Source organism: Simochromis diagramma, unplaced genomic scaffold (genome assembly GCF_900408965.1).
Source record: "Simochromis diagramma unplaced genomic scaffold, fSimDia1.1 OVJJ01000822.1, whole genome shotgun sequence".
Taxonomy (NCBI): domain Eukaryota; kingdom Metazoa; phylum Chordata; class Actinopteri; order Cichliformes; family Cichlidae; genus Simochromis; species Simochromis diagramma.
The window spans coordinates 6488449-6511991 of record NW_024387520.1 but is presented as its reverse complement, the minus strand read 5'-3'; the positions used below and the strand labels follow the sequence as shown (position 1 = coordinate 6511991).

The following is a 23543-nucleotide window of genomic DNA, read 5'->3' as shown; positions in this document are numbered from 1 at the left end:
ATACGTGGACGGACTTTACACTTGTATTCTGTGTCGTATATTTCAAAGCCTCATCAAAGCAACACCTTTATGTGACATGGGCATTTTAGATATTTGAGATCTGCTCATCCTTTTTTAATATTTATGTCACTGTGATGTTACTGCTTTGGGCCAAATTTCTGACTAAGTCACAAATTGTATTTGTGATGTTCTTTAGAGCAATGTGGGAAATGTCAAAAAAAAGCATAAAACAAAAACACAAAAACACATTTAAAATGTTGAAATGAGCCCTGATTAAAAAATCACCACCTGTCAATGTGTGATCCTCAATATTTGGGACTGGTTCTGGTTGAGGGGATAATGTAATCAACTTAATGCTGCATTATGAAGCGCTGGCTTAATGTCGGCTGGTTAGACTTGAGCTTGCAGAAAGTCAGCGGGTCACACAATATTAAAACCCTGCAAAGGTAGCCTCGGATTTCTCATTCAGATGCTGCAGTCCTCCAACTGCACCGACTGTGGGCCTCTGTGTCAACAGAACGGTGCCCCAACTGGCTTAAAGCTGCTCTCAAACAATTTGTTTGTGCTATGTTTTCACTGTGAGATCTTCAGATCTGTTACCGGTTGTGGTTATTTCTGCCAAAGAAGATCAGTTTATTTGATCTTGCTCTACTAGCAGCTCTCCTGCCAGGTGTCATATTTACATAGTAGAACACATGCACAGTTAAAAACACAGTGTGAAAAACACTGCAAGTGTGTGTGTTTGACATGAACACTGAAATGAAATCAAGTGAATGAAAACAAAAGTTGGGAGAAGTGATTATTAGAACATTTTTCCAATTATCACAGTATCTAGGGGCATTTTGGAATTTCATGGGGTTATTTGGGGGTCTTTGCACCTCTTAATTTCTATAATTTCTCTTTCTTATCATAGGTTGCAAGACTGGAAACAAATAAACAAAAAACTGTATTTGATATTTCCTGTATTTGGGGAATTTACGACCCAGTATAGTTAGACCTTCTGTAGTTACTGGCTGGCAAATAGCACCTTGATGGGGCTATGATATGGCAAAAAGTGTCTAATACAGCTGTCTCGACCTCTGCTCTGATTCTTCCACAGGAAGAAGGAAAGGTGGGTTTCATTGTCTTATATAAGGTAGGCTTTATTGGATGTGACAGACTAATAACGAGTCTCACTTTGAAGTTAAGGTGAAGGGTCAAGGCTGGTGATAAAGGCGTAGATGAGGAGGGATGTAATTTTTTTTGTGTGTCCGTATGTGTGAAAGGGTGGATGTGTGCCTTTTAGAACCAGGCTTAGAGTCCAGAAATCCTCGAGGGACTAAGGTGAGAACTGGACTGGGATTACAGCGTCTCAACGCTGTGTTGCTGTCACTCACAGAGAAACATCGCCCCACATCCCGTGTTGCAGGAGATTGAGAAGGATTGGATGTGACACGTACAGGTGGGACAGGGTGATGGTACACATTTTTTCAGACGACACATTATTACAAAGATGGAACTAACCATCAAAGTTTAAATATAGAGATATCACTCTTCCACGACACCGCTGAAATGTGAGCCAAATTAGACCGTTCCTTGTTCTGGTTTATGCACACATAATATCCACTATATCACATTTAGAGGGAGCGTGGCAGCACAGAAAACAATATTTTAAGAGAAATCGAGTTTACTAGACATCTTGTTTAAGTGTGTGCAGTATTTGCTGACTTCCAAATTGCAGGCTGGCATGACACCCCTGTAGAGTTGTGCTTGTTTTACGACTGACTCTTGTATTAATGTTTACTCTTTGCCTATGCAGTGTGCACCTGAGATTTGTTTATGGCAGGATAACAAGCTGTCATCGTGCTCACAGTAAACCCGTTCAGTCTTGGGGCATTCGAAAGTATTCTGGGGAACAGCTGGAGGTGCAGATGACCACTGAGGTAATTTCCCCCATAACAAATAAACAGGTAAATGAATCTTGGTGCTGCCATAATTCGCAGTAAACCACATTTTCTTTGGGCTTTTATGAACCTTGTGAGTCTGTTTGCATATTTAACTATATGGAGCTGGGGTGCATAAGGCCTATTAGAGTCACGGTGATGTTACTCACATTTTTAATGACAGAGATTGCACACCTCAGTCCTTAGTGGGAACAGTGATACATGTTCCATGTCTGATCCCCGCGGTGTGGGCGCTGTTGTTGGTTTGGGGGGGCTACAGGCATAGAGGGGTCTCACTAATTAGGACCTCTGTGGCATTTTCATTCTGGCATATCCCTCGGTGGCCTTTTTATTTATTTTTAAAGAAGGCCTTTTTTTTTAAAAATTGCAATGCATTATTCACAACACAGGTGTCAGTCTGACCCTTGGTGACATCAGCTCACAAAGATGCAAGCTCCATCGCAAAACCAACCAGCACCCAGTCATGGCAGTGAAGCGGCACGTATTGAAAGATGACCGTGCAAACAGATGCTTGGGGATCATAAGCTTTCTCATATTTTTGGCTGTTGTTTGAACCTCATTTCTATCCTGTCTGGATTAAACTATTTTCTGTTTATTCAAGTGAGAGTGCATTCTAGTACATAATTAAACATATTTATCTGTTAAAGCACTTTAATCAGTAGATCTGGCAGGAGATCTAGAGGCAGAAGTAGGACAAGGACATGGCTGATCACTCAGTTTTCACTGTGGCAGCAGCCTTTTTAGAAGACACCCGCTGAGAGGTGTGGTCATCACTGCCGCAGCTGGACGCTCACTTACCTTTTCTTTTTTTTTTTACACTGTAGAAATGAATAACAGAATTAAAAAAATACCATAGTTGCGGCTCTTTTAACTTTGCATCATTTTTCAATGCTTTTTCACATGTTTAGTCTCCAACACCTCCTGTTCTCATTATTTAACCAGTGAGTCACTTCAGTCAGAGCTCTCACAGGGAATGCTTTTCCCACTGAATAGCTCTCTGTATTTGTCTTATTTCTTCTTATTAAGGTTGTCATGTCAGGTGCAGAACCACTATGTCTGGACTATTATGAGGCTCTAATTTTCCCTAAATAGTCATTGGGTTTTTTTGAGCACTTGTTTGGGGCGGGGGTTGAGACAAGGGCACGATCATCAATGTTTCATGATCTAATCATACTTCCTGCCTGTGTGCCTATAAGAGGATATCAGTTATGTTTGTGCTCTTGCTCACATTTGTGTAATTCTGCGTGAGAAGGTGAGACCGGAGAAGTCAGAGATAAATTGAAGTGTTTGCACAATTTAAGATCTTGATTGTTTATCATATATTTCAGAGGGATAAAGTCACCTCCCTCTGCCCCGAGTGACACCGACTCAGTGAGCTATCCATCACCTGGGTGTCGCGCGCTGGTCAATGGGGGTCGCTTTCAAGCAGTTACCTGTTAACTCAGCTAATGGAGGTCTGTATTTGCATAAACCCGAAGTGAGTAAAGAGGGGGCTGGAGCTTGATAGCATACAAGCTGGGCGGAGCCTCTCTCATTGTACAAATGAGACCATTCATCACTGCTTTGTTTGCCTGTATGCACCTTCTCATGAACAATTAATGTGCTGCAGACATTTTAGCGCCTTTCTGCTCTTCCTTTATCTTACCTTCCGCCTCTCTTTGTCTCACTTTTGGGGACTGTCACTGCGGCGCTAAGCCCTCCCGCTGTAGCTATGAGCCATTTATTAATTTTGGCTCCCCCAGCTGAGGCTGGTATTGTGTTTCCTTGACAGCCGAGGGGTTTGCGCACATAAAGCCTTTACATTTGTTCTTTTTTCTTACCTGTTTTAACGATAAGTAGCTTCTGTGCCTTGCCTCTGATGTGCTCTAGGCGTTTCCCCATACTTCAGAAAACGTAGCATGCCGTGTTTTGCTGCAGAGATTCAAGCACAGGATTAAATTTTGTGCTCTGCTGAGCAAGGTTTTTCATGAAGATAATTTTCATCTGAGATTTTACCAACTTTGCTGTTTCTCCCCCTCCTTTTTTTTTTTTTCGTTTTTAAGTGTAGTCTTGTGTTACTTAATTTGGTGCATTTTTTTTTATATTTAGGATCAATATATTATTTACCTAAGTAATTTACACTAAGTGCTTGGTTGCCTGTGAGGCTATACAGGAAGAAGACAATCTGGGAATAGATGTCAATACATCCCAGACAAGACATGTCAGCATAAATCAGCCGATACTTAACCATTAATGAAACACATCCACTTTAACCCTTTTTTTTGTTTGGACAGACTACTTAATCTTGCGTACTGGTTTTCACACTGGAGACCTATTTGTCTCCACTTGTTTAAATATTAAAGCACAGACGTGAGTTATTTCTGTGCTCGTGCTGGCTATCTTTTGTTTGCTGGCCTTGGCTAACAATGTCATAAAAAGAGACGTATGAATAATAAATTAAACCAGCTATAGATAGGGATTTTGGTTTGGACTCTTTGTTACTCACTGACATGATTTACATACATCGTGTAGCCTGACTCTTGGTCGTATTTCAGTAACACTGGAAATCAGATTAAGCTGTTTGCACAGGCTTTTGATACCTATCATTGAGGGTTTGAGATGGCTTGAGTAGACCACAGAATAGGATATTGCTGAGTTGCTAAAACGAGAGCAAGTCAGACATTTTAGTAAGAGCCCTCAAATCAAGAGCTGTCTTTTTACACGTCTCGCTCTCTCCTTATGAATAACGTACATTTACCGCCTGCATTATAAGTGGCCTGAGCCGAGGGTACGGATAGATATTACACTGCCAATCAGCACAAGAGATAGATTAAGCCTAGGCCTGTTGTGTATTTATAACAGGGACCAGGCAAAAACACAAGCGGGAAATGCCTCACAAAATAAACATTTTCCTAACACTGATATGCTTTATGTGCATTGATTAGCCCCAAGCTAGGCTATGAGTAGGATATACAGTCTATCGCCTCTCAGTGTTGAGTGATCCTTTTTTTAACGTGAAAGATCAGACCTGTATTATATTGAGTGATGTGGTGGGATTAGTGGATCTGTCAGTAATCCACAGTAAAACTGCTGGAGTTAAATACAGACACTAAACTCCAGTGGATAGATTTCCGGCCTGCAGTGGTGTCCAGTAATATCTCTTTTTAACTAACTGAAGAAATGCGAACATTTGTTGAATACTTGGCATAAATCACACAGGTTATATTGTAGATTTTCCACACAATGCAGCCGATATGGTTTCTTTCTGCTCAAGGTGGCAGCCCCCCCACCTCCACAACCTCTCTGAGGCTTGCGAGTGATAAAACATGCATTCAGAGACCTTGGGAATTCACACACATCTGTGCCTTTTCTTTGCACACACTGTTAAACACGGTGTATGCAGATAGAGATCTCGGTGTGAGACATTTACAAACAACTGGCACTCCGAGCTGGAGCTCTGTTTGAATTTCAACACAAGGAGCATTACCGCATTAAGCTCTATTAATGTCAGGGTGCCAATTTCTGCCAGATGTGCTCAAATACCAGGACAGATATTGAGAAATTCATTCATTTGTTGGTGTTTCTCCCAGTCATGATAGAAACCTGTATGTTGCTTTAGATATTGCAGTGAGGATAGTAATAAAGATGGATTAAAAATCATAGAGTTGTTGAAAGAAAGCAATTGATTTAAATGTCAGGGTGCATCTCACCCCTCCCCCTGTCTCGCTTTATTGGATATTGTCACTGGAATTGTGTGCAGTGAGTGCTCCTGGGAGACTCAGTCAAGCTCGGAGATCCTTGCAGAGGGCTGGCGTGGAAGGGACTTGGGAGGGGAGGAAGGGAGGCATGGTGCTAACATCAATAATTCACTATCGTATTGCTAGTGAAACAGGATGTGAAGGTATATGGGAGTCAAGACCAATGCGAATAACATCTCTGCAAGCACCGTGCAAATGAACCAAATCGAAGACCCGCCATTTATTTTCATAGCATTTCACAGCGGTATAAATGTATTGAGCTCATAAAAAACCTCAATGATTGCATTGATTTCAAAGGAGCTGTTTGTTTTTTTTTTTATTTCAGCTTGTGTCCCACAAGCAGAGAGTTTAATTTACTGGTGTAGAGGCTTCTGGTTTTTATAAACCTTGTAGCTGAGAGACGACGAGAAAGGTACAGGGAGCCCGAAAGAGCACAGGGCTATTTCCCAGGCCTGCTTATTAAATTTCCAATCATGGCCTGTGGTGCAATGGCATTACCACCATAAAACACCTCTTTGCTATGTAGCCGTCTGGGCAGAAATTGCTATTGCTGTGTGGAAACTTGAGCGTTTCCTTAACATTGATTTCTGTCGAGATGAGAGGGAGGGAAATAGAGTTTAGACTATCATTAAAACAGAAACACGGAGGAATTCCTGTGAACTGCACACATTAGCTCTAGCTTTTTGTAGCCCCTACCACAGGTGCTGACTGGGCTTTATGAAGCGTTCCCTCTTGTTTTTTTGGCTGCTCCTTCTGGCTGCTAGGAGCCGGTCCCTGTTATTGATATGCAGTTGGCCTAATCCATTACTGTGCTGATTGCCAGTGTGATTTCTGTGACACCCTTTCCCAGGCTTGGGTCAATTACAAAACAGGCAGTAAATGTATCAGCTACAGAGCAATAAGTCAACTGATTACCTTTCTGATAAACTGTAAATCTGCTTATGATTTAGGATCCATGTTGATGACGATGAAAGCGAGATTGAGCTCTTATTTCATAGTCTAACATTAGACTACCTTTATCATGCGCCCAGCGCTAGTGTCTTGCTGCTTTTTCATCTTATCCCCACTCCCCAGTGATGCTCTCCCTCCCTCTTGCCCCTCCACAATTTTCTCATTAGTGATTAGAGCAGAGTTTCCATTTCCAGGCTATTGACTGTGCCGTTGGAAGCTGAGAGCCCATTACATACGTTGCTCCCACTAATTGTTTCCAGTCATAATGAAGTTCCTCACAGTGGAGGAATGGTTGTTAAGGAGCATTAGGTCATAGACACGGACTGCGCAGAACTTTTAATGCAACATACCTGCTGTTTGGTCACAGCCATTCACCTTCTAATCGTGTATTAATTTACTCAGCATGCTTTCGCTTAGAAAGCCCAGAGCCGATTCGTTTTGCTCTTCACTTACGTATTTATTTGGAGGGCGGACAGAAATCCGTCTACGGCCAGCAGTGAGGTATGTAGTGTCAGTGCAGGTTATCTGTGGAGCACAGGTCCTCGCCGTCGAGGATTAGATCACAGCAGCTCGGCGTGACAGAAGTCCCTTTCTCTTCATTCTTGTTCTCTTAAAGTCAGTCCTGGCTGTTTGTTGCTCTGGGTGGCTCTCCTCTGTCTACAAACAGTACACATTTCATGAATGGCACAACATCCATCCATTCATTTTCACATCACTTATCCTGGATTTGGTTCACATGGATCAGTGGGAGCATAAGAGCAACCAGATATTCTTTTCTGCCATCACCGCCCTCCAGTTCCTCTTGGCGTTCACCCAGTGTACCCTCAGATCTAAGCTGGTGTTTCTTCCCAGTAAATTAAGCTGGGCACATCTTCAAGAAAAGGAGGCCAAGAGGTGGTATTTCTTGGTCCCTACATGTGATGGATATTGATAAGATTTTTTTTATATGAGTGCCATTATTGATTCTGCTTATAGATCTTCTTCTTTATTGATTCCGGATCAAGAAGTAGGAAAAACGTAGGGCCTCCAGAGATTGTTAGGATCTGCTCAGCTGTTTCATTTTCTTTTTTGGTGTAATTGTTTTGCAATGTGGAACTGTCAGAAAAACAATGCCAGCATTGATGAAAGGAATTAATAAGCCTGGAGGCGTTTACCTCCACTGAAATGGACAGTTTGGTTCCAAATGGAGCTGGTTTGTGATTCCAGTTTCACGTGCCTGCATTTCCTCAACTGACTTATCTCATTGAAAAGGGTTCTTCCAAATCATTGCGCCTTAATGTGAATTGGTAAAGAGACTGGCACTTTCATAGCTTACACACACACACACACACACACACACACACACACACACACACACACACACACACACACACACACACACACACACACACACACACGCATGCTTTATTCTATGCCTTTAAAGGCTTTTCTATCATGGATGCACTCACCCTTTGATGGATGCCTTGGGGGAAATTTGGGATGCTGCGCGGACTGGAGGAGCTGGGGATTGAGCCACTGGCCTTCTGGTAGGTGGACAACCCACTCTATCTCCTGAACCACAGTCATGAGATAATTCTGTTATCAAATGTTCAACTAACACCCATCTAAAATTTTATGTAGCTTTTCATTACAGTCTGCTTTTTTTCAGTGCTGATGCTAAAATGCACCAGTGAGTGTTTGAGCATGAAGTTGGTAAATTAAGAGCTTTACTGCCACAGAGGTGATTCCAGTTCCAGCCTGCGTCATGGTCCACTTACCCTGTGAATTGTGAGCACAACGGGCTCTGAGTTTGCTTCACCTTTTGCCATTGAATTATAGATCTGAAAACTTTCGTGTGACAGATAACATGCTATTGGCTCAAAAATAGACAGAACTGTGTGGCCACTAGTAAGAAGAGCACAAATGCTGCATTGGGAGTAGTTTTGGTCTGGGAAAGAAACTGCAACACTTCTCCACATGTGTGCTGTCTTTGACATGGAATGAAAAATACAGCGAACTGCAGAACCTGAAAGCTTTTCTCTGATTTCCAACTTGTTTGAGTCCCAATTAAGAACTGAGTCTTCTTCCAAATGCATTCATCACATAAAAGTAAAATCAGCTTGGTCCATTTTCTGCTGATCCACTTGAAGAGAAATGAGCTGGGTTTTTAAAAAAAAAAAAGACTAGAAAACTCTCTAAATTTGAATAAAATGATAGTGACATTGCCCTTTTTAAAATTTCTGTTCACATAAAGTAGGCATATATGATCCACGTTAGCCTAAATGCCATGGATTCAGCAGTCTTGGCCTTTTGCTTTGTCTTTCATTAACATAGAAAGTCCTTCTGAATAGATGCTCTGTCCCATGACTTGATGAGATGTGGTCTTTGTTATTGAAAGCATAGGTAAAATCCGATGCTGTATTCGGAGCCAAAATGACACAGAATAAATACTTCCCAAGCTGTGTCACTTTATCCAGAGTGCAGGCCAAGAAGAAAATTGCTTTGTTCCTGACACTACTGGCGTGAATCATCTTGCCTTATGCCAGCACTGAAAGGGAGCCCAGTGACTACTCATACATTTAATTCTCTGACTTTCTGTATATTCGGCCATGCACGAGAACATCACGCTCAGCCGCTCGGATCACGGGGCCGCACGTTGTTCAAACACAGAGTCACAGCATGCCAAGGGATGACAGGCTGTGTGAAATGGAGAGTGATGACACCAGTACAAAACAGGGGTCTGGTTGAGATGACCCTTAAACATGGCAGAATACTCTCGGCTCCAGTCAAGTGTTTAAAAAAGCTTTTTCTCCTCGATCTCAGGCTGCTGGCTCACCTACACGCTGCTCACTCTCTTACCCGCCTCATAAATATACCGTCGATGCTTCTCTCCGTGTCACATCTTTCTCTCGCCACAAAAGACACGTAATGTGACTTCTGGGCAGTAACATCACTCATCGTATTATGATGTAAGGACCTCATAATTTTATGGTACATACATCAGAAAATAGCGTGTTATTGTAAAGCCTTGCTTGGATCCAGGGTAGGAGCACATACACAGCTGGAGTCTGCTTAGCAGAATCGGTGCTTCACTGAACCCCCCGAATGATAAAATGCAGTATTTTGTCTTAGAAATGGTCAGTATCTTATTCTTATTCACCTTGCACTTTCCCCTACGCTTTTACTTCCTTTTCCCGCCTCTTACGCACAGCCTAATACATTTCTGTAGGAAAAATGAACTGGAGCTTGCAACCCGGCTAAAGTAAATAACCGAGCGCATGAATTATTGATGAAGTGCGGGACCTTTTTTTTCCTGGAAGCCCATCTTGATGTTTTTAACTTAAAGCTCTCAGTTGCAGGATTCCTATCTGCATGCATATAAACCTGCACGTGTGCATGGTTTTTACTATTCAAAATGATGCAGATTTCTGGGATTTGGCTCCGTCTAATTCGAATCTGCTCTTGAGTTTAGGTCACACGGGCCGGTTCACACACTTCGACTTAAACTCTGCTGTGTTTTTGCCCACTGGTAGCACAATGGGCGGCGTTTTCTGTGAGAGCCCACACAGTGTTTGCTCTAATATGTGCATGTACACAAACACAGTGGAATAGCTTCCTGATAGTCATTTGACATTTTCCCATTGATCTACAGGTGGTGACCATTCAGCAGTGAGCTAGTGAAGACCGCTTACAAGTAAACATGTGGGTTTCAAAGAAATTGTCTGTGTAAATGATTCATTGTAAGCGGAAGAACGCAAATTCAGGGTCTCGAGGATATACAAAAAGCATTTTGGTGAGTAACTCTGAATGTAAACAGGCACTTTGTTTATTTACAACAAACTCTAAAGGGCACCTGACCTGAGAACTAAAATGAGGACCTGATGATCTGACTTCCCTTTAAGCAACAACATTCACACAGTTTTTTTTAGAGAATAAATCTTGTAGCACAATATATTTCATTAAGGTTCTTTTAAAGGGCATTAGCATTAAAATATTTTAAAGTAAAGTGCTCAGATGCCGTAGTGATGCGCTGCAGCTGGACGCTGGAAAGCAGCACAGTAAAATTCATTTGCATGCTCTTATAAATCATGTTTGAAGTTTTCTGTTACTGTGATTGCTTCTTTTGTGTTATGCCATAGTGAATGCATCTATGATAGAGGACTGTGTACTTTGACACAGTATTATGTCTGTGAAGGTTCTCAGTCATCCAGGTCATCGTAGTCCCCCCGCTGAGGGACAAAGGGGGTCAGGGGGTCCTTTTGTCCCTCTGCGGGGGGATACTCCCACTAGGTTTAAATCTGGGACTCCCCACCATTTGACCTTAGAACTGAAGAAGCTTCTTGGCTGAGAGGTGAAACGTCTTCAAGCAACTTAAAGAAGTCCAGACGCTTTTCTTTGCTTTCACACAGTATATATACTGTATGGAAGTCATACTGAGACCACATCATTTTTGTGTGATTTGTTTGGCTGTTTTAGAAGGTTGCAAATGTTTAAAAACTGATTTTTTGAATGGCTGGCAATTTTCAATTCAATCTTATTTATATAATGACAAATCACAACAACAGTCACCTCAGGGCGCTTTATATTGTAAGGTAAAGTCCCTACAATAATACAGAGAAAACCCCAACACTCAGGTGACCCCCTACAAGCAAGCACTTAGCGATAGTGGGAAGGAAAAACTCCTTTTAACTGGAAGAAACCACCGGCAGAACCAAGCTTAGGGAGGGGCAGCCCTGTGCTGTGAGCAGGAATAACGGGACGGACAAAAAATATGATGTGGACGAGAGGCAGTGATAATAACTCCTGATTGGTGTTTAAACACATGGGGAGCTGAAAGAGGTGAGCAGTGCTAATTTTGACAGCAAATTTTGATTCAGTTTTAGTCACAATTTAAGCATCTAAATTCTTTTAGATTTAGTGTAGTGTCAGCTTATTAAATATCAAAAGATAATTGTAGACTAAATCTAAAGTTGATTGAGTTGACTAAAAGATAAAGTGTAAACGTTTGTCATGCTTTTACCGGTAAAGAGTTTCTCCACGCTGTTAACAAAACATCTTATTTCCTTGACATCAAATGCGAGATGTCTCCATATGTCTCGTCTTCTCTTGGAGCATGGAAGCCAGTTGTACTGTTTCCCAAATAAAAGCTGTGCTGTGCAGATCGAATGTGTAAACTTACTGTACAAGGAAAATACTTCTGACTGGCTCATCACTTGGTCCCACCTTTCCAAACCACCTAATTAACTCTGATTGGGTTTCATTTCCTCAGACTATTCTCATCTCGTTTTTATTAATTGACAAAAGTATCATTACATTTTGTCAGAGTTATTTTTTCCTTGTGCGTTAGTTTTTATGTAGTTATCATCTTGTTTTTGTTGTTGTCAAAATGGTGATAAAAATTGAAATTGAAATTAATACTGGAGGTGAGTGAAGGACAAACAAGTGCATCGTGGGAAGGGAAAGCTTTAAGTCTATTCTTAAAAGTAGTTGTCATCCTCCCAAACCCAAGCTTCTCCCCAAGAAGAGGCAGCTTTCCTGTAAGTTGAGGATTTGCTGTGAAGATATTTATCCTAAAGTAACACGAGGGAAAACTGGTTGGAGACTGTGGCACAACCAAAATTACTGCAATCATATGTAGTGAGCTCGAAGTGGTTGCCTCAAAGACGGAGACCAAGTCTGCGACCACTCGCAATCAGCTGCCAAGTAACAGCGATAATATGGCAAAAAGATGGAGTCTGTCTACTATCACTTTATAATTGAAGGAGGTCAAGTTTTCAATTACACACAATCTTTTCATGATAATATATGAATAACTGTGATAAATGTGCAATCAAAAAATATGTTGTTGTCTGCATGCACAAATAAATTCACATTAATGACTTACAGTCAGCATCCCACCCATTCAGAAATTCCTCAACGCTGAATAATGTAACTACAAAATGCCGTAGTTCCCCACCGTTCATTCAGGAATATAAGCAGAATCCAACCAGTTGGTAAACAGTTGAGTTGAGTTCCCTATTGCAAGTAGACCCGGTGCAGTCACTGACACAAAGTCAGAGGGATAGCAACGTGTTGGCAATCGGTCTGGGTTTCTAAATTACTTTTGGAGAAAAAATAAATAAATCACAAAGCAACCGCTAATTTTTCCCTCGTTGCAAGGAGGTTTTTCTCTCTAATGTGACTGTACAATAATAGCTGATACCTTGTAGCAGAATGCTCCTAAAGATTTCTTCCATGGTATCTTGTATTGTATCCTAAACCTATGTCCTGTTTTCCTGGAAGCACATGCACGCAGGAGTAGATGGCAACATGCTGAGCAGGATGATCAAAAAGCTGATGCAAACAAGGAATTTAATTTAGAGCCACTGAGAGAAGTGTACAGTACAGCTATTCTCTGCGGCTCATATCAGCATGGGCAATTTTGCTCACTTGATGATGCAATGTGAAAATCGTTTCAGCAATAGCGTTACACTCCAGCGTATGTGGCGAGAAGATCACAAGGACCTTTTTCTTACAGTTACACGCCACTTGGTGCTTGGATTAACCTCTTTCCTTAAGTTGTGACCGTACAACGATACAGGAATATTATTCTTTTTAAGTAATCCTGCAAACATTGATACATTTATTATTCTTTAAAATTCCTTTTGTGCAGCTTGAACTTTTAGAAATTCAGACTTTGTGTTCAGTCATATGGAATCTCCGAGGAAACGTCCCAGTTATTACAGGCGAATTAATCAAGCGTTATCTGCAGAATAAAACTAATGACTGAACATTCACGCTGATGTTTGTCACAATACAGAATGACATTTCTCTGCATTGGTGCCATTCATATTCTTAATTGAATTTCATTACTCTGCCAATAAAGCACTTCACACTAACACAATCTGACCTCATCTGAAATTCATTATCTGCACCGTAAACATTTTTAGTTATTTATTTATTTTTGCATATATATTACACTCCTTTGCATCAAACGGTGCGCTGCCTATCTCAAGTCCTTTTAGCATTTTTCTTCATTTGCATCTGCCTCATATTTGTTTTAGCCTGAGAGACTGTTGACGTGGGGTAATGCAGCGCACGGAGACAGACGTCTCGCACGCCTGCCGGCCCCTCCGTATCCATCCGTCTGTCATGTTAACGACTTTAAATGCCGGCGCTTTGCATCTCTCTCACAGAGGGTAAAGTGTCATGCGGTGCCCCTGTGGTGCTGCCGCCCTAGAGCGATGTGGCACCAGAAAGTCTGCTTAATTATTTATGATATCAGTGAATTAAATAATAACTGTGCTTTGGATTTTCTTTTCTTTTTTTTACTATCCAACGCTGTGATTTTGAGTGGTCAGTGATGTAATATATCGGCCTCTTTGCCCCTGAGTCTTTTGCTACAGCAATTTGATAAGTCATTAAACTGTATTACGCTGTTGAATTATTCACATTTCCCTTTTACTCTTTCAGTTTCACTGTGCTGTACTCTGCATCCACTCTGTGCACCTCATCTGTGGCTTTCTTTTATTTCCTCCTCTATCTCAAAGTCTCCCAATTGTTTTTGGCTTCCTGGAACTGGATGCAAGGATGTTGGGGTGTTTGCAGCCAGCCTCACCCTCAGCCTTTTTTTCCCCACCCTCTTTCACTTGTTCATTTCACACCGATTCTCACCTTCCTCCCCTTTTCCACTTATTGTTAAGCCGGTGAATGACTTGGCTACCTTATCCACCCCCCTGTTCCTTTACCAGCTGGTTTAAAAATAAACAGGGTGGCGGTTTGGCAGTGGCGCTCTGTTCTAGTGTGTTGTAGGTAGCGTTGCACTGCCTGCTGCTCCAGATGCTCAAAATTACGCAGTCCACACTGCAGCCCCTTCGCTCGCTCAGGCTGCTTGCAGCTGCCACTGAAAGGCTGGGATTTCACAGACGCTCAGTCGGCGTTTCTTCACGGGCACCATGCACGAAATTACGCTACATTACTGCAGTTTCAGCACCCCAGAATCTTGCTCAGCGCGCTCTTTAAAAGACTATTCTTGACACATTTGAATAAGATAATGAATGAAGCAAATGTTGGAACACAGATGGGGGTTTTTAATGTGTCATCGGCTCATGAACGCGGTCCAATTACTAAAATGATGAGATGTAAAGGATGTGTCGCTTTTCTCCCTCACTGTGACATTTGCTCGCACATGTAGTCCTTGCTTCTGGTCCAGTGAGAGCTTCACTGAGGGAGTCATATGAGCCCAGCACAACAATTAATCCTGCCACTCATCAGGAAGTTGCTTGAAAATAGCAGTGGTTTATAGTGGAATTATGCTCTGCACTAATTAGAGGGTTAGCACTGACAGCGTCAAGGAGAAATGGTGAACTGGAGCAATATCATGTGACAGAGTCTGCTAATGCCATCTTTTAAACACTGAGGAGAAGCAGACTCTGTCAATATTCCTCTGCCTCATTCATACTTTCTTTTTTTTTTAACAAATCTCTTTTTTCCCCCCCGTTTGCCTTGCTCCATCCTGTTCTCCTCCACCCTTTCTTTTCTTGTCACCCAGCCAGCCCTCTGGCTGTGCGCGCCTCACAGTTGCCATGGTAATGATATAGTTTCTCATCTCTGTAATGTGATGTCTTATTAGCTTTCATTGGGGCGTGTGTCACTATTTTATTTCACGCGCCATTTGGTGAGCTTCGATCTCCTGTTTGGAGAAAAAACCTCGTGGCTCAGAGGTGAGCAGTGAGCGTACTGACAGCACGGCGTGAACGTGGCAGTGTACGCGTGTCGGGGGTCCCGACGTTGAGGAAGGGGACAAGATTGAGTGATGCACAGCAAAGGAGATATATGGGGCAACGCCTGCAGTAGCTGCACTACATTTTCTCCTCTGCATTAACCTACAGAAAAGATGCAAACGTGAATAGTGATATCAACTACACAGCGAAAGGCATGTTTGTCCCAGGGTAGCTCAGCCTCTCTCTCTGTGCTCTGTGAGGCTGGTACATCAGGGAGGGGGTTTCAGCTGCTACCCAGCAGGAGGCACTGTGTGTGTGTGCTTTCCACCATCCGCTGAAAAAGCACTTTATTTGTACTACAGTGCCTACTACACAGTATCTCCATCTGTCTTGCAAGGGTTTTGTCGCTGGGTTAGCTGATGGGCAGCACTGATCGCGGTGATCTTGTGTTAAAACCACCACGGCTGTAGCTGCACTACATTCATTTGCACAGTATGCCTCCTTGATAATCAATTCCTCTATTTGCATTGTGTTGGCTTTGGAGACTGTGTCCTTTTGAGGTGCAATTACACCTTATGTTTTTCCTCCTTTGTGTGCGTTTTGAAGCAATGCTTTGAATGTCTGTGGGAAAGGGGCTTCGATCAATAATCAGTCAATATCAGCCCAGATGCTACTGTCAAACACATCGATAAGGTTTCTCCAGTGGTGGTTTTCATCTCTCAGTATGTATCAACTGCCTCATGTTAGCCCGCAGGGCTTTTAAAAAATGACCCTCCTGCTTCATCTGCCCTGTCTTTGCAGATGCAGATGTCCGTACACGGCTTCTGTTGAGAAGTGACAGCCAGGGCTGTGCGACTGTGACTATTGAACTGGCTATTGGGGTAGTAATTGCACATTGGCTCTCTTAATTTGCACAGGATTGCTGCAGCTGAATGAAGATGTTCAGTTCCTCACTATTTCCAATTTGAGAGTACTCTATATTTCAGTGGGTGGGGGGGTGTTAAATGATTTTCGGCAGCCAGGATGACGTCTGTGTTTTGTACTCGAAATCTGCCTATTTTGTGGTGGAGGTGCTAGAGCTGGCATACCATCATGATTGTTTTTGTTGCAAGACAGAACATTTTGGATGGACAATGAGAGCATCATAAAGAACCATTTAATTTGGTGTGCAACATAACAATCGAGAGATTTCTTTAAGTTCTCGCGCATTCTCTGATTGACCGTTTGCCTCTTCAGTTTGTCAAACATTAGACCAAACTCACAAAGTCACAGGAGCATGCACAAGTATGTTTTTACCTTTTGAACTTTGTGGGGCAGCCTAACAACCACGCCATGAGGTTTAATTTACACAGTCTCCACCCACCAAACTGTGCTGAAATACTCCTTTGAAGTTGCCTTGTAGTAGCTCCTAATAATGCTCTTAGAAACCTTCTTTTGGCTCTGATGATGAGGAGGAGGTAGGTGACAAAAAAATACTAAATCACATCTTCTGATATTGGTGAAAAGATCCTAAACATTCGTGGTGTAAATTAAGTGTATGTAGAGCTAGGACTAAGCCAAAACTTGGGAAGTCATGTTTGGGTGTCTCCTCTTAGGGTGCATTTTCTTTAAAAATGTATCCTCGATAGGCTCGTAGAGGAGGGATGGTGTGCTTTGGATGGCATCTGTTGTCTTTCCTTCTCCTCTGGGCGCCATGCCAGGCATGCGTTTGTCAGATGGCAGTGCTGGTAAGATGGAGGCTTCTAATATATCTTGACAGGTTCGCGCTGCACTCTCCTTGACTGGGCCATTTGTAGTATTTTCAGACCTTGGCACATTATAATTTGTATCTACATTTGTCAAATCAACATGCTGTTCATTTATTAGTCTTACAGAAGGAAGCAAGTCTGTTTAAAAACTGAATTAACGTCCTACACATAATGGACCTGAACTTTATGGCTGATTTAGGTTTAGCCAGCAAATCAATCTAAGAAATCTTAATTTACCTTGCAGAAAATAGACAGTGATGGCTTTATTGGCTGACTTTGAGACACTCTTTCCAGGACAAAGAAATGTTAAGTCTTTGTTATAATGTAGCAACTTGACATCATCTTTTGCATTTTCTAGCTTTGTTACAGCACAGTCGGTCAACTGTTGGCAGTCCAAAAGACACGCTATTCAGTCCAGGGTCCTGCTTTACATAAAATCTAAAGTCTGCATGCGATAAAAAACTTCTGACAAAGTAATTTGCGCGCAAAAATGCTTTTCGTTTATTCCATTTCACCTCTAGGGTTTTGCACATACTTTAACTTATTTATGTTAGCTTCACTGATTCCAGGACTCAGTATGTGCCAATAAAACATTAAAAGGCAGTCTCTTTTAATATTTTGCATGCACGTTGCTCCTCTCACACAGCATGGAGAAGGGTGATGATGTAAGGAATGAATGTGCTGCGGGAAATAGTTTGAAACTCAACATCCTAAAAAATATTAAAGATAAATATTTGCCTGTGTCTTTGAGGAATCAGGTAAAAATACTACCAATGCAATAACACTAGTCATGAAATGGTATTGTTCACGCAATATCTGGATCTGTCTGTCTGCCTGTCTGTGTTTTCATGCAGACTCGTTTCAGGCTGCAAGAGTTAATTATACGTTGTTTAAAAATGTGAAATTTGGAGGTGTCCACTCTTCAGCTCACTTCTCTGCTTGAGACAAGCAGATTTAGGTCAGTGAGATTTGGGGTTGGCAGACCGACCGGAGAGCTTGTTCTGGACTGTCAGAGCTGCCCTGTATACCATCTGGATGGCTTGATAGTGCTGCAAAGCCAGTGATCCTCTTTTGAGGAGGATCTGCATAAAAAGATGCCTCCAGTGCAACTCTACCTCTGGTGTATCCAAACCAAACTTCACACATAATGGTACATACAGTGTATCCACCTTTGCGCGGGAGTATAACCTGGCATAACGGCTCCCAGGTGTCCAACAGTCACGACTCTGTGAATGTGTTAATCATCCGCTCTGAGCACCAGAAAGTATTTTTTTCTCTCCTTTAAACAGCTCTGAACATTCTTACTGCCTTCAGCCCCCTGTGTCAGTGCTGTCATGTCCGGGATGTCAAGACGATTTCCACAAAGTCGTTCAGGCAGTCACAACTTTCATGCTCAGAAGCAGCCCTTTATGCCTCAGTAGCAGCTAATCGCTACAGCGAGATGAAGACCGAACACTTAACACTGAAAGCTTTTACAGCCAGGATTCACTTGTCAGATTTGAGAGGTGTATGGTGCGAGTTTGCATTCTCAGATATCAGTGTGTGCGTGCGTGTGACAGACAGCTTGAATGTCGGTGTGAAAGCATTGGCTTCCCCACCTTTCTGCCTCTATTCAGCTCGCATTTCTCTCCGGTTCAGAGGGTTTCTGATAGAGCCAACTTAACAGAAATGCCTGAATGGCGAATGCGGCTGATGAGAAAATCCCCTTTTCTTTATTCCTAAATCCACTTCTTGTGGAGATGCCGTTTACTGTAGTAATCGTGCCTCAAGCACCACTTCTTCACAGCCTGTTGTGGAGCACTCTTCCTAAGTGGGAGGTGAAAATGAACATTGCTGTAGCACCAGTTATCATACCTTTGATTTTTATCCCTGAGTGTTAATAAATTTCGTGTCAACTTTAATGAGCACATAATCCACTGATAATACAGACTAATTTAGTGTGTATTTTGAGTGTGTAATGAAGCCCAGACAGAGATTTATACACTGTTGTGCAGTTGGTAGCTTTATCAAGGCAGTGTGGTTGATAATACTTAAATCGATTAGTAGATCTAAGTGGTGTCCAGAAAGGTCCTAAAACCTTTTTACAACTTGAAAAATCTTAGTTGTTTTATAATTGTGCCTGTTATTGTGCAATTGTTCTTACTATATTTGGCACACATGTAATTTACAAAGTATGAGATTGTACTTGTTTGCTCTGTTGCGTGATGTCATTTTGCTTATCTCCACATGGACCACACACCGTGTGGAGTGAGTGTGATGAAAGACAATGGGTGATTGATGCACACAGAGCATCCACACATCTGTTGTGCTCTTCGGGGGGAGTTTTGAGGGATGCCCAGCCCATTTGAGAGGTGCTGGAGTGTGGGAAGATGCAGTTGGGACTCTCAAAACACAGCTTTTCCCAACATTACATCATCTCCTGGTCTTTTTCTTCAACCACATCCAACGGTTCTCATGCTAGGCCTACTTAGCTGGGAAGGGCAGAAGTCTACTGGGCTTTTGGCAGGCCTGAAACACGGTCTTCTAGTATTCATGTTTTCTGGCACCTGTAAACCCTAAGACTGACCCAAAATGGAAGTCGTTGTTATATTTCAAACACTGCGGTTATTTTAAGCTGTTTGCTGGACAGAAGTGCTGCTCCAGATGTTTAAACAGGAATATACAGGCATAAAGGCCTTTTGATTTCAATTTAAAAAATTGCACAGAAACAATGCTATTACTTCACAGCATGGATGTTAGAATTAAACATTGTGGCTGTAAAAAGGGATCACAAAATTCTTCTCAATTCAATTTTATTTATATAGCACCAAATCACAACAACAGTTGCCTCAAGGGTCTTTGTATTATAAGGTAATTGTGGTAAACCACAACAATCAAATGACAGTGGGAAGGAAAAACTCCCTTTTAACAGGAAAAACCCTCTGGTAGAACCAAACTCAGGGAGGGGCAGCCATCTGGCACGACTGGTTGGTGGTGAGGGGAGGGGGACAGGACAAAGCAGCAGGTCTTCACTGTGTTTGAACCACTCTGTTGGATGGTTTAACAGGATCCAAAATCTGAGCCCCTTTAAAGCCCCTGTGCTTTAAAGAAGAGGCTTATATTGTTTGGTTTGAAGGAATCCAAAAGCCAAATTTCTTAAAGATCAGTTCAGGCTGCCACAGGTACAGTGATATTGTGTCTTTGGGGCCAATGCATCTGTGATTTAGTGAATAATAGTGTGATTATTGATTCTATACATACATATCTGTATGTATATATGCAAAAACATACTGTACAGTGTGTTAGATACGTTGAAAAGAAAAGGGATAGTTTTAGCATCTGACTCTAAAGACTCTACTTGACTCTACAAAACCGTGGCCAGCTGTTATAAATAGTCTGCTTGATAGAAACAGTGGAGTGAAATCTGCTCTGCTGGACGCACAATGTAGTGACATCATTTCTAAATTATGCTCTATAAGAAAAAATTTGGTATCAGTGCACATCGGCTAACACGCACAGCCCTGTGAAATAACTTCTCACAGGGCTTTACCATGCAGTCCTGGGAGAACTAAGTACACCCTGTGTCACGTAGTTTGTAGCACCAGCTATAACTTCAATAACTTCACATTTGACTTTATCAGTGTCTCACGTCATTGTTGAGGAATTTTGGCGCACTCTTTGCAACATTGCTTCGGTTTTGCAAGCATTTGTTTATCCACAGCTCTCTTAAGGTCTCAACGCAGCATTTCAATCAGGTTGAGATCTGAACTTTAACTGGGCCGCTGCAACACCTCGATTCTTTTGTGTTTTAGTCTGTTGTAAATTTGCTCCTGTGTTTGGGATCTGAAAGGTTGACCTGCGCAGACCCCTTGCAATCAAAAGCTAAAACACACTCAAGCTCTGAGCCACTTTTTTTTTTTTCTTTTTGTAGATGCAAAGAGGTCGTTGCCCTGTTTGTATTTGTGTGACTGAGCAATTAGCTTCCTCCGAATTAAGAGATAGTTTTGACAAGCTAAGTGTGTTGGCTCAGCTAGCAGTATCTCAGGATCGGGGTGCATGAGAGGGGCCCTCTTGTTTACAGTATTTCCAGAGTATTTTTATTTCTTTAATAAATTATTTAGTGTCTCTGTGTCGATACAATATTGCCTCCCAAAATATCACTGTGTTCTTTTTGGAGAGAAAAGGTTTTCTCCTTCCAAACAACTTATGCTTGTTTCTAATCGTACTGTTGTGAAATTCAACATTTAACATGCTAAAATCTGAATGCTCCAGAAAACATCAAAACTTCTGCTTTTATAGAGGTGATCACACTCACTGACGATCAGTTAATAAAATGCATGTGACTAGCAGCACCTGGCAGCTACTTATCCTGTTAATCAGTATGAAAACAGTAATTGTGTGCTCACTTTTTGCAGCACTGCACAGAGTCCTGATAAAACTCCGTTTTCACAAGACTTACATGCTGATATTGATATATCTGTGATAGGTCAGTACTGATCCATTATATCCGTTTCCTGGTCAGTGATTGTGGCTCTAGTGTTACGACTGGGCAACACAGCTTACACACTAGCTTGTTCCAAGCACACTGAACCAATGGTTTACCTCTCTTGTGTCCATTCATCCTCCCATTTTCCATCAAGTTTATCCCAGAGTGTGAAGTACTACTGTTCTGTCAGCACTGCTGCCATCTCCAAATTCTGTACAAGGTGTCCTTTGGCAGCTGGGCCTTGACACATTGTTATATGCCAAGAGATAACTAGCCACCATCAGGCGGGCGGAGAGGAGGTGGTGGAGTGAGTCAGGAGAGTGTCAGCCAGGGAACTGTGGTTTGGAAACTGTTCAAAACATTCTGAACTTTGTTTTGCTGTGTTTACATTTGCTGATTTGTGTATTTTTCTCTCATACCCCTCTTTTGTTTTACTTTCATGGTTAGGTTCAGTGGGTGTGGTAAAGTCGCCTTTTAGATAATTTTGTGTTTCAGTTTTGGTCACTAAAGACTATTTGCTTACAGTTAGGATTGACTGTGGTTTGAAATAGAACATTGAACCTGAAAATGATGTTTACTTAGAGTTGTGTAAATGTCATGCATCACTCCTTTGCAATCATCCATAAGTGCAAATTTTGAAATATTATTTAAATTTGCGTTTGCTTAGGATTAGACTTAGCGTTGAAAAGGTAAACCTCTTAATAACGTTTTGCCTTTTACAATCCGGTGAGTTAAACATGATCTAAGTGTGATGTAAGGGGTTCTTTACAAACATCCATTAGCAACAAGCTGGAAATGACAGGCCAAAGGTCACCTTGTGTTTAATTTGGAGACGCCAGCAGCTTTGATAAAATGGTTGATGCACTGAGAGTGACAAAGGGCTGGTTTATAACCACCATTTAACTCTACCACTCTGAGTAGCTCTTTATCATGAGTCATGTCCAGGCTCATGAAATGATTGAATTCAACTAAGAATAAATCCAGAAAATGAGCCTTTTTCACTAGAAGCATCATCATAACAGCATCGTAATATTGGATTGTTACAACACAGATTTTGATCTGGCAAAAACAGGCCTCTGTTTTTCCAGTGCGTTTCAGCCGGTAGCTGGACGGTGATAGAGATGTTGTGATGTGATGAATGCTAAATCGAGTCAGATGAAGTGATGAGTCACAGAGGAGTGTGTCAGCGCTGAGGCTAACTGAAGGCTGCATCTGTATCTGGCCAAGCTGTGTACCGAAAGGGTGGGGGTGGGGAGGTAGTGCGAAGTGCAGGGTGCGAGTGGTGATGGATGAGGACTGAGCAAGAGAAGGACGAGGCATGAAATAGAATGAGGATGAAGGACAGAGAAGTCCTGGCCGGGCCACGGAGGGGGAAGAAGAGTGCGAGACAGAGATGGAGAGACTGAGAGTCAAGAAAGAATGAGGGTCAGAGAAAGAGAGTAACCTACTCTCAAAACTGCTGATGTTTGCACTGCTTGCTCTCTGCTGCACGGTGGATTCTCACTTAAATTTGCATTCACTTACACTGTATCAGGTGAGTGTATCAGCGGTGTGTTCTTTGCAAAGGCAAAGCCTTTACCTTTAAAACTTTTAACTTTTTAAAATCTGCCCAATTAGATTAGCGAGAGTATTAAAGCAGATGGCACTTTGAAAAGGTGAAGGCAACGTTTATGCATTCAGATACAGATTTGTTTGCATTGTTGAACCTCCAGTGGATTTAAAACCATTCTTTTTTTTTTAAAGCCTGTTATTTGTTGCACAGATTACACCAGAGGACATCCTGCACATCAAGCCTATTTATTTACATCACCGTCATCAGACTAAGAAACATGTTTAACTTATCAACCTGCCCCAAATTGAAATATTTTTGTCTGCCTCAGGCTTTCCGACACTAAGCAGGTGAACTGCAGAGCTGGGATTCAAAATAAAGAGTCTGATATCGTGCTGGGATGGAAAAGCTCAGCGGGGCGTGTGATTCACCATTTTTTTCCCCGCATCTTACATCAAGAAATAAAGTG

The 23543-nt window shown here is 41.9% G+C and overlaps 1 protein-coding gene and 1 long non-coding RNA gene across 4 annotated transcripts in view; one reads left to right on the top strand and one right to left on the bottom strand.

The window, feature by feature from the left end:
- The window catches only part of LOC120726084 (tetratricopeptide repeat protein 28-like), a 181173-nt gene that overhangs the window by 23866 nt on the left and 133764 nt on the right, over window positions 1-23543 (top strand). The window lies entirely within an intron of this gene.
- Window positions 11167-20058, bottom strand: LOC120726089. The gene is made up of 3 exons (XR_005694275.1): window positions 20025-20058; window positions 19359-19370; window positions 11167-11343 (listed from the first exon to the last, which is right to left on the bottom strand). It is a non-coding gene; the product is annotated as an uncharacterized LOC120726089 (long non-coding RNA).